A 12,012-nucleotide genomic window follows, 5' to 3' on the forward strand; every position below is an offset into this window, starting at 1 on the left:
TTCATGCAGGTTTATATAGGTACCACCTGGATAGCCTTGGACAAGACCCAGAAGAAGTCTTTGGATTATCAGGTGGAGACTTTTTTCCTCTTTGCTTACTTTCTCCTCCCTGCAAACTTTTTTTTATTTCTCTCTGTTCTAAGCCACCTAAAGCTGGCCTGGATTGACACAAGCACCCCTGTGGCCACAACCTCTAGGACTATACTGGGTCAGACCTGAGGCCAGCACAGTACTGTGTCTCACCCAAGGCCTGCTGTAACCGCTCTCTGTCTGGCTTTGCCACCTGTTGAACCCAAGGGTCTTTACAATCAGTAGGTGGCAAAGCCATCCTGTGTGTTACTTCCTTCAGGGCAGTTAGTTCCCACTGGCCCCGGGTGGGCCCCAAAGTGCCATCTGGGTGTCAGGGACTGAATCAAAAACCTTAGAAGTCTACCTGGTGTTCTATTGTACATCAGGCACTCAAACTACAAGAAGCAGTCTTTCTCATTCTTCCCTCCCCTTTTCAAAGTCAGAGAACTTCACTGTGTAGCCACCACAGGCCACAGGGACTTCTGCTTGACTACCACCAATGTTCCCTTAAGGTCCAGGGGCTCTTAAGTCAGTTTGTAGTGAATGCTGCCTGGCCTATGACCCACACTTCAGGGTAGTGGTCTCCCCTCTGACCCAGGGTAGGTCCAGAGATCCCATCCAAGGGTCAAGTCCTGAAACTGGGGACTCCAAAAGCCCACTTGGTGCTCTATATCTTTTGGTGTCGTGATGGTACCTAAGGTGCAAGACAATGTCTCCTTTACTTTTCCTTCTGCTTTTAGGCTCACCCAAGGCCCTCAACATAGTGTCTGGGTATCACTAGTTGTTTCTCCAGGCCCAAGGGCTCATCGGTTAGCAGGCAACAAGTGGTCTGTTTCTGTATCTATATGAACTAATCAAAATATTTTCCTGATATTGCTATGATGTGTGTAGAGTCAATAAATTAAGAGCAATATATTGGATATTGATTGATACAGCATTCTACTTATGGAAAAATTTGGATGGAATTTATATCTCTACAATGTTAAGATTTCCTATCCAAGAATATTCTGTGGAAATAAATTGTTGCTGAACATCACATTGGAAATGAGGCCTATAGTTTGGTTTGTTTCTTTATATGTTATATTGCTTGGGTGATCTCTGCTTGCTGTAGGTGTATTATTCTTTTACTCTCCTGCTAGATTTTATATGCTAATATTTTCATGTTTTTGCAATGATAATATTTGACTGGCTGTTTTGTTCTTTGTATTATTTCTGTTAAGTATCCATATGAAAGTTTTTCAGGGTTTATTTTAGGAAAATAATTATAAAACTTTTTTTCTTTTCTGTTTTTTTGGCATGATTTAAAATATCTTTGGTTATATTTGAAGATATCAGATTTCACCTATTTAGTCTCCCTAATCATCAGGTTTTAAGGTTAATTCTCTGCAAAATTAATTTTTCCCTTTTTTATTTTGAAATAATTTTAGACTTACAGAAAAGTTGAAAAGAATACAGAGAGTTCACAAATACCCTTCACCTAGCTTCCTCTCGTACTAGCAACTTAGATGATTATAGTACATTTCAATATTTTATATAGGGCATATTTTTTATATATTTATACTATATCATTATAGATAATTATATAAACTGAGAAATTAGTATTGACACAAAACTATTAACCAAACTTAAGACCTTATTAGAGTTAGTAGTTTTCCTACTTATGTCCTTTTTCTATTTTAAGATTCAATCCAGGATTCCACATTGCATTCATTTGCTATATCTCCTCCAATCTGTGATAGTTTCTCAGTTTTTCTTTAACATTTTTCTCAATTTTATTTTTATCTCTTCTTGAGTCCATTTTGGTAATTTAATTTTTCTAGAAAATTATTCTTTCATCCAAGTTTTTGGATTAGAATAGATTGTACAAAATGTTCTCTTATGGTTTAAAAAATATTTTATTAATCTGTGGTTATTTTCAATTTCTCAATTTTAATTTGATAAATTGGACCTTTTAACTTTGTTGGTTGGCTTAGTAAATGATTTATCTATTTGTGTATGTGCATAAGTGTGTATGCATAGATTTACGCATTTAAAGAGCTAATACTTCACTTTATCAATACTAATGCTTTTTTTATGAAGTTAATTTTTCTTTTTATCGTCTTTGTTAATATCTTCCTTATGTTTCCCCTAATTGTATTTTACAATTGTACAATTGTATTGTACAGTAAAATAGTACCTACTTCACAGGGTTGTGTGTTAATACGTGTGAATTGTTTAGAACAGTCTCTGGCACTAATGGTTAATAAATATTATAATTGTTATTTGTAGTATGTACAATTAAGTCTAATTTATTTAATTCAACTTAAGTCTTCTAGTTCAAAAATGTAAGTGTCTCAGGCAAGAATTTTTTTCTTGTGAGTCTGTCTTTGGATGCATCCGAAGGGTAGTATTGTCATTATGATTATTTTATACATATTTGGCAATTTCTATTTTAATTTATTTTTTAAGCCAAGATATTTTTGTCTTTTTCTTTCTTTCTAATTTCCATATGGGTGTGAAAATTTTTCATTTCTATTTTTGTTTATGTTTTGTTTTATTGTTTTGCTGCCAAAGGCTATGGTTTCTACTATTTCTATTTTTGGCATTTTTGAAGTTTATTTATAACAGTATATTTTAAAAGCAAATTTACATAAGTACTGAAAGTTGATTAGCACTTGAAAGTTTATTCTCTGTTGTGTGGAGTTTCATATTTAATACCACTTATTTCTTATACACTTGTGGTCGTCACTGAAAGATGAAGTTACCCATTTCCAATTGTATTTTATTCCTCTTTGAACTTTCAGCAATGTTTGCTTTATACATATTAATACTATGTGATTTAGACAGAAAAAGTACATGACACTGTATCTTCTTTATGTATCTTCTTAGCAGATCATATCCCTTCACCATACCTTGAAAGCAGTCTTCTTTGCCTTTGTTTGAGGCTTGCAATTTTTTTTGTTGCATTATTTTTTACTTCTGTTGCTTTTCTCTCTCTTTTGGAAGCACTGGAGAATAATTTTAATTCATGACAATTAACACTTAATAATTAGCTGCCTGCTTGCTGTGATCAGACTGTCTGAGTTTGAAGTTCCATTACTAATTCTGTGACCTTGGCAAAGGACTTAACTTCTCTGTGCTTGTTTCCTCATCTGTAAAATAGGCAAAATAGGGTAAATAGTACCTACTTCATAGGGCTGTGAGTTAATACATTTGAAGTGTTTAGAACAATGTCTGGCACTAATGTTTAATAAATATTACAATTGTTATTTGTAGTAGATAGGCAAACGGAACTTTAATTCTACACTAAGGAAAGTCAAATGCAGATCCTTATAGTATAAAATAATTGTCTGCCATTTTGTTCAAACAAAAAGTAAAATCTCTTTATGTTATATAAGCCCCATGAGTCTTGACTTGAGTCTTGGTGATTAAATCATACCTTGAGGCATTTGGGTAGGTCCCTTATACCTCTAGTCTTAGAGAAGCATGGTGCTTTTTATTTCATAGCAACTGCACACCAGGCACATGTGTAAGACTTTTTTACACACACACACACACACACACACACACACACACACCTCCTTAATATTTTAAGGAAGTCACTAATATTTCCATTTTACAGAGGATATAACTAAGGCTGAGAGAGATTAGACAATTTGTACAAAGAAACAAAACAACTGGAGACTGGGCTCCAACCTAGGTCTTCCAGAATCTGAAGCTCAGATGCTTTCCACTAGAAATGCTTGCTTCTTGAGGAGAAAGACAATCCTTTACACATATTGTCCTGACTACATGTCATAAGAGGCTTTGCCTTCATTTGATCTCAGAATGCAATACTTACTGGCCAATTAAAGACAGTGTGCAGGGTACTCTGCTTAGTGCTATAGTCAGCTCTCCAAAGAAGCTCACGCCAACAACAAAAAAATGTCATTTACTGTTTAGTTACAAGACATGTGACTGCCTCTTTTTGCAGTCTCCTGGAAGGCATCTCTGCTGGCCAAAGCCTAGCTACAATTTGGAGCAATGACTCTCATTTCTGGTGACACATTAATATTGCCTGAGGAGTTTTTTTAAAAATGAAACAAATGCTGGCCCCACCCACAGAAATTCTGATCTAATTAAACTTAAAGTTGAGCCCAGGCAGCACAGCATTTTAAGCACCCAGATGATTTTATTGTGCAGCCAATGTTGTAAACTTCTAGAATTTTTTTTGAAGCAACTCAACAAGAAAGATGTGCTTGTTGTTCTGAAATCATGTGCCAAATAGTTTGATTTATTATTGTTATGGTAATGTAAAGAGTAACTGTTGCTCTCAATCAAACCTCTCCCTTCTCCTGTATAATCCTGATTAAGAGATTAAAGAGACCAAATAATGTCAAAGATAACAACCACAAAAATCATCTTTTACCTCTCTCTTCATCATCTATCATATCTGATCTGTTACAATTTTCTGGGTTTTTTTTTTTTTTCTGCCATTGAGACATCTCTTCCATGTATCCTTTTTTTTTTTTTTTTTTTTTTTTTTCCATTCTCTTTCCCACATCCTAGCCCCAGGACTTGACAATAGAATCTTGTTTTGTTTTGTTTTTAACTCTTTATTTTGAGATCAATGTTGATTCATGTTCACTTGTATGGAATATTATAGAGAGATTCTGTATAATCTTCACCCAGTTTTCCCCAGTAGTAACATTTTACATATCTTGTACAACATCGAGAACAATTTCTTGCTTGACATTGATGCAATCTACGGACCTTATTCAGAATTCACCAGTTTTACTTGCCTCATTTGTTATTGTTGTTTTAATTTTTATAAAATTTTTGGTAAAATAGACGTGCCATAAAATTTATCACCTTAACCATTAACCATTTTTAAGTTGTACAGTTCAGTAGTGTTAAGGATCTTAATTCATTTTTCTACCTGTAAATTCTCCTTTTTTTGATCCAGTCTGCACACGGTTGCCAAGATGATCTTTTAAAAATAAAAATATAAAGCTACAAAACATATTTAAAATGATCTATGAAACCCTTCATAATGTTTGTGGTTTCTGGCCCTCTAAACTCAGTGAAGTATCACCTCATCCAGCATCACATCTTGACTGGTTTATACAAAGAAGTTACATTTATTTATTACAGAGTTTGAGCACTTTTAATTTTTTTAATCACTTAGTATATTTTGAGAATCTCCATATCAGCATATACTGATTTGCTTCATTCCTTTCAACTAGTTTACAGATTGTAATTGTATGGACGTACCAACATTTATTTAACTACCAACAGACATACAGGATGTTTCCAGTGTTTTGCTATGCTAGAATGCTACAGTGAAGTTCTTTTTTGTAAGTAGAATTGTTGGGTCAAAGCTTATGTGCGTTTTTCATTTTGATAGATATTGTCGAATTTTCCTTTAAAAAGGCTGCAATTAACAAAACACACAAATACACTGTATATTACTATAATTTAAAAAATATTTTCCAAAGTGTGACTTTTAAAATTTTTGAACTACTTATTTCTGTTTGCCCACTTTTAAATGGAACTTTTGTTTATCTTATGGATTTATAAGAGTTATTTTAAATACTACGAAGACTAGTCTCTTGTCAAAATAGTTACAATATTTCTCCAAGTTTGTTTCTTGTTTTTTGACTTTTTTTATACAGGGATGTTTAAATATTAGGTTATCAAATTATGAGATATTTAGGTTTTACATTTTTCTGAAAAACTTTTCTTACTAAAAAATTGCAAAGTAATATCTCTCGTTTTCTAGTTTTATGATTTTATTTTTTGCATTTAAACTTTTCATCTATTTGGAATTATTTAAGGTATGAAAATAGGGTAGTAATCCAGCTTTAATTTTTCAAAATAATGACAATAATAATAATAATAATAATACCAACCAAGAAAATGATTAACAGCTGCTGGTTGTTTACTCTGTCCCATGCAGTATGCTAAGTGAAAATAACTAGTGAATTTTCCCAACAGTATTTATTAATGAAGCTATCCTTTCCCCTTTTGGTTTGAAATGACACCATTTTCATGTATTATAATTCCACATTAGTTTGGACAATTCTTAACCTCTACTGACACAAACTATTTTAATCACTTTACCATTCTTTTCTTAAACAGCTTAATTAATTATTTATATACCATAAAATTCACACATTTAAAGTGTGTAATTTAAAAATTGTTAGTATATTTAAATAGTTGTTAAACTGTGTCCATAGTCTAAGTTTAGAAAATTTCATGATGCCAAAAAGAAAACTTAAACCCACTAACAGTCACCCTCCATGCCCCCACACCCAAAGCAACCACTAATCTACTTACTGTCTCTATCAATTTGCCTATTCTTGCCATGTAATATAAATGGGGTTATATAATATGTGGCCTTTTTTCTGTCTGGCTTATTTTATTTAGCATAATGCTTTTAAGGTTCACTCATGTTGTAGCATGTATCAATACTTCATTTTTTATTCCTGAAAATATATTTCATTTTATGGATATACTACATTCTATTATCCATTCATCAGTTGACAGACATTTGGATTGCTTTTACTTTTGGACTACTATGAATAATAGTGTTATGTACATCTCCATTAAGTCTTTCAGTGGACATATGTACTTCTCTTGGGTATACATCTAGGCATGAAATTGCTGGGTCATACAGTAACTGTATGTTTAACATTTGAGAATCTTTATTTAACAAAAATGGCCTCCAGCTCCATCCATGTTGCTGCAAATAACATAATTTCATTCTTTTTATGGCTGCATAATATTCCATGGTGTATATATACTACATTTTCTTCATCCAGTGAACTATTGATGGACACTTTGGTTGATTCCATGATTTTGCTATTATGAATAATGTTGCAATGAATACACAAACACAGCTCTCTTTTTGATATATATATGAATATATATCAAATATACATCAATATATGTATCAAATATATATATCAAATATATATATCAAATATATAAATATATACATATTTGGAGATATATATATATATATATATATATATATATATATATATTTTGCCCTTTGGGTAGATACCTGGTAGTCAAATTGCTTGGTCTAATGGTAGTTCTATTTTTAGTTCTTAGGGAAATCTCATACTACATAAGAATCTCAATTCTATTCCATTGATCTATATCCTTATACCAGCCACACTGTCTTGATTATTGTAGTTTTGTTATAAGTTTTGAAATTGGGAAGGATGAATTTTTGTGTTTCTTTTCCAAGACTGTTTGGGTTATCCTAGGTATTTTGCATTTTCATGTAAATTTTAGGGTCCATTTGTCAAATTCTGCAAAAACAAAGGAGTTGAAATTTTTATAGGGATTGTGTTTAATATATAAATCAACATGGAGCGTATTGCCATCTTAGCAATATTAAGCCTTCTAACTATGAACACTGGATTTCTTTCCATTTACTTAGTTCTTCAATTTCTTTTTCTTAATTAGAAGACTTTTTGTTTACAGAACTTTTAGGTTGACAGAAAAATTGAGTTGAAAATATAGAGCTCCCCTTATACCCCTAATATTCCCGAATTGTTTCCCCTACTATTAACATCTTGCATCAGTGTGTTACATTGGTTACAATTGATGAGCCAATGTTATATATGCTATGGATTTTGACAGGTCATAAATGTCTTTTAATAATGTTTTGTAGTTTTCCATGCATAAGTCTTACACTTATTTTATTATATTTATTCCTACATATGTTATTACTGCGATACTATTGTAAATTGATTTTTCTTAATTTCATTTTTGAACTGTTCATTGCTAGCATATGGAAATACAATTAACTGAGTTTTAATATTTACCTTATTTCCTGTAGCTTTTCTGAACACATGTATTACTTCTCATAGTTTTTTCAGTGGATTCCTAGGGAGATAATATACTTATAAGACATGTTGGGGAGAAGGTGCAGCTCCCCGCAGAATGCCTTGTGGTCCAGCCCGGCAGGTGGTGGAAACATTCTATCACTTGCAGTGGGGCCAGGGGAAAAATGAGGTGGCCCAGGTGCCAAAGGCTGCTGCCAATGCAAGTCGCAATTTTTGAAATCAATATTTTTTTTGCATCATGTAACTGATGCCAATGCTCCTCGAATGAATCCCTAAACAACTCAGCCAACTCAGTGAGGGAAGGAAGGGACTGAGCTGTGAGGAGAGTGAACCCAAGAACCATGTCTACATGGGATTCCTTTAATCCAGAAAGTTGCTAATTGACAAGAGCTTTCAGCTAACCAGATTCACTGAACTGAAGGGCACAGGCTGCAAAGTGCCCCAAAATGTCCTGCAAAAATTGCTGGAATCTTTACAGGAGAACCACTTCCAAGACGATGAGCAGTTTCTGGTAGCCGTTAATGTCAAAGCTTGCCATTGGAATGGATACTTGTGTCATTCCTTTGAGGCACGATGGGCTTTCCTTGGTTCAAACCACGGATTACATTTACCGATCATAGACGACCCTTACATGATGGGCAGGATGGCATGTGCCAATGTCCTCAGTGACCTATACACAATGGGGGTCACAGAATGTGACAATGTGCTGATGCTCCTTGGAGTCAGTAATAAAATGACTGATAGGGAAAGGGGTAAACTGATGGGTTTTAAAGATGCAGCTGAGGAAGCAGGAACATCTATAAGGGCTGGCCAAACAGTATTAAACCCCTGGATTGTTCTGGGAGGAGTTGCTGCCAATGTCTGCCAGCCCAGTGAATTTATCATGCCAGACAATGCAGTGCCAGGGGATGTGCCAGTGTTGACAAAACCCCTGGGGACACATGTGGCAGTGGTTGTACACCAGTGGCTGGATATTACTGGAAAACAGAATAAAATTAAATTAGTGGTCACCCAAGAACATGTAGAATTGGTCTACCAGGAGGTGATGATGAACATAAGGAGGCTCAACAAGACAACTGCAGGACTCATGCACACGTTCAATTCCCACGCGGCCACCAACATCATGGGCTTTGGGATTTGGGGTCTGGAGCAGAGCCTGGCCAAGTAGCAGAGGAACAAGGTGTCGTTTGTGATTCACAATGTCCCAGTGCTGGTCAAGATGCCTGCGGTGAGCAAAGCCTGCAGAAACATGTTCTGCCTCATGTACAGGACCTGCCAGGAGACATCAGGAGGCCTTCTGATCTGTTTACTACATGCGCAAGCAGGTCGATTCCATGCAGAGATGAAGTCCCCCAACGGTGGTGAAGGCCACCAAGCATGAAATTATTGGGATTGAAGAGAAGGGCAACCACACAGCCAGAATCATAGACAAACCCTGGATCAAGTGACCATTCAAAATGTGAATCCCACGCCTGGGGGCCACCTCTTAACCTAGACAGAAATAGCTATTTGGTTTTGTTTTTGAATAGATCTGTTTCCCTTATCATCACTTGAATTAAAGACTATAAACAACAAAATCTCATTGTGTCTACACATCGGGTGACCTTAGGTCGATTTGTAAGTGGATACAATTAATAAAATAAAATACATTGCCTTTTTTCCTGTTACATTAACTGAAGATGTACCTAATCTTGAGGCAGCTTCCGAGTTGAGAATTATTATTATCTGATACTGCTGATTTGTTTTGAATCTTTAGATATGTATCTCTTGCCACATAGGCACTTTTTAAAGGTGCTTTTACATAGCACAGACATTACCAATAGTAGTTAAATAGCAGTTGGTGTCTTTTCATTTTATGTATATTTATCATATAAGTCTGATTTTTTTTTTAAGTGTTTTGAATGGTTTTCTGGAGAGACAGCATTGGTAAGTGGTACACGATGGTATCCCAGTGGTAAGAGGGTTGCATGATTCCTTCCAGTCTTTGATTTTAAAAGCCTGGTCTTGTACTCAAGAGCATCTCAGACCCAGGACATTCTCCAATAGTGCATCCAGTTCAACATGAGAAGTGCTTCACTGCATGGAAAACACTTAGAAGAAGAAAAATAAATCTTACTTCTTTTTTGTAGCCTTCCTGATATTTACAGTAATACCATTAACTCTTCTTTATTGATAGCAAAAAATGGATACTTTTTGCCACGTAATTAGGTGTTCTATACTGCAACAAGGAATTGCCTTCTGAAAGGAGGTTCATATATAATACTCATTTACATTCAATATATAATTAGCTATGCAAATAATTTTAAATATAATCAATAATAAAGACTGTTCTGTGGATGGTAGTGTTTAATACATTTTATATTTTGTAGAGTGATTTCAGCCTTTTATTTGCTTCAAATCAGCAACTATTTAGCCTAATTCTTAGCATTATTTTGTCCTTTGCACCAGCACTTTTTTATGCATGCTTTTCATGATCTGCGTTAAATATCTGCATTGCAAACATTGCAGCTTGAACTTAAACTTGTTATTCAAATAAATATTTAATTTTTAAATTGTTCTTGTATAATCAGATGCCCCTTTTAGTATTATTTTAGAAGCATTGGGAGGGTTTTGCCTAAAGTACAATTTATCTGGAAAATCTCGATTTTAGTCTTATAAAATTTTAAGTCTTTCATAGGACCTGTATTATCTTGAATTAAATTTTGTAGTTCTAGAATAAATAGGCAATCTAAAAACGTGTTATCTGGCCGGGCGCGGTGGCTCAAGCCTGTAATCCCAGCACTTTGGGAGGCCGAGACGGGCGGATCACGAGGTCAGGAGATCGAGACCATCCTGGCTAACACCGTGAAACCCCGTCTCTACTAAAAATACAAAAAACCAGCCCGGCGAGGTGGCGGGCGCCTGTAGTCCCAGCTACTCCGGAGGCTGAGGCAGGAGAATGGCCTAAACCCGGGAGGCGGAGCTTGCAGTGAGCTGAGATCCGGCCACTGCACTCCAGCCCGGGCTACAGAGCAAGACTCCGTCTCAAAAAAAAAAAAAAAAAAAAAAGTGTTATCTGTGTTACTTAAAGCAGAGGCTTTTTATATTTTAACCTATTAAACAAAGAGGAGACATTCCTGTCATTAAGGACAAGGGCACTGGATCCTCAAGTTCGCATCGTCAAAAAAATAAAACGAAAACAACAACAATAAGCATCGTGCAAGTTTCTTATGCTTTCTGCTCACAGGCACCAAAGCCGCACATGTAAACCAATCGACTTCTTGCCAAAGGAAGCCACCCCTGGAAAGATGAAGCTCCCTGGAGGAGGCTTTAACTTTGACACGTCCACCTCCAGAAACCTGCAGGCAGCATTTATGCATGTGTAACTGGACCTCCAGTCGTAAGTATGGTGTGCAATACAGAAGAGTCTGCTATAGAACTAAAAATAATTGGACATTTTAAAGGAATTAATACAGATGTTGGTCCTCAAAAGTTACAAACCTGTAAAATAAAGTGTTTTGGAACCCTCTGAGTAAGATAAACATAAAATAACACTTGTCACCCACTAACAGAAATAGTTGTATATCTTCCTTACTAATCCGTATTCCTACTTGTCCTGGCTAGAACATTCCAGAAAAATGTTGAATGGAAGTGGCAATAGTAGACATCCTTGTCTTTTCCCTAATCTTAGGTGGAAAAAGCTTTCATTCCTTCTTTATTGAGTATAATGTTAGCTGTGGGTTTTTCATAGATGCCCCTTCCAGGTTGAGGAAGGTCCCAGCTATTCCTATTTTCTTAATGTTTTTATCATGAAAGAATGTTGGAGTTTGGAAATACTTTCACTGTGTTTTGTTGTTGTCTTTTTTTTTTTTTTTTTTTTTGGAGGCAGAGTCTCGTTCTATCCCGCAGGCTGGAGTGCAGTGGCATGATCTTGGCTTACTGCAGCCTCCGCCTCCTGGGTTCAAGCATTTCTCCTGCCTCAGCCACCCGAGTGGCTGCGTTACAGGCGCCTACCACTATGTCTGGCTAATTTTTGTATTTTTAGTAGAGACGGGGTTTCGCCATGTTGGCCAGGCTTGTCTCGAACTCCTGTCCTCAGCTGATCCACCCGCCTTGGCCTCCCAAAGTGCTGGGATTACAGACA

At 35.6% G+C, this 12,012-nt stretch overlaps 1 pseudogene; it reads left to right on the plus strand.

The window, feature by feature from the left end:
• Positions 1-8,230: 8,230 nt before the first annotated feature.
• Positions 8,231-9,407, plus strand: LOC126946531 (selenide, water dikinase 1-like; annotated as a pseudogene).
• The last annotated feature ends 2,605 nt before the right edge of the window (positions 9,408-12,012 follow it).

This window comes from Macaca thibetana, chromosome X (assembly GCF_024542745.1).
Source record: "Macaca thibetana thibetana isolate TM-01 chromosome X, ASM2454274v1, whole genome shotgun sequence".
Lineage (NCBI taxonomy): Eukaryota > Metazoa > Chordata > Mammalia > Primates > Cercopithecidae > Macaca > Macaca thibetana.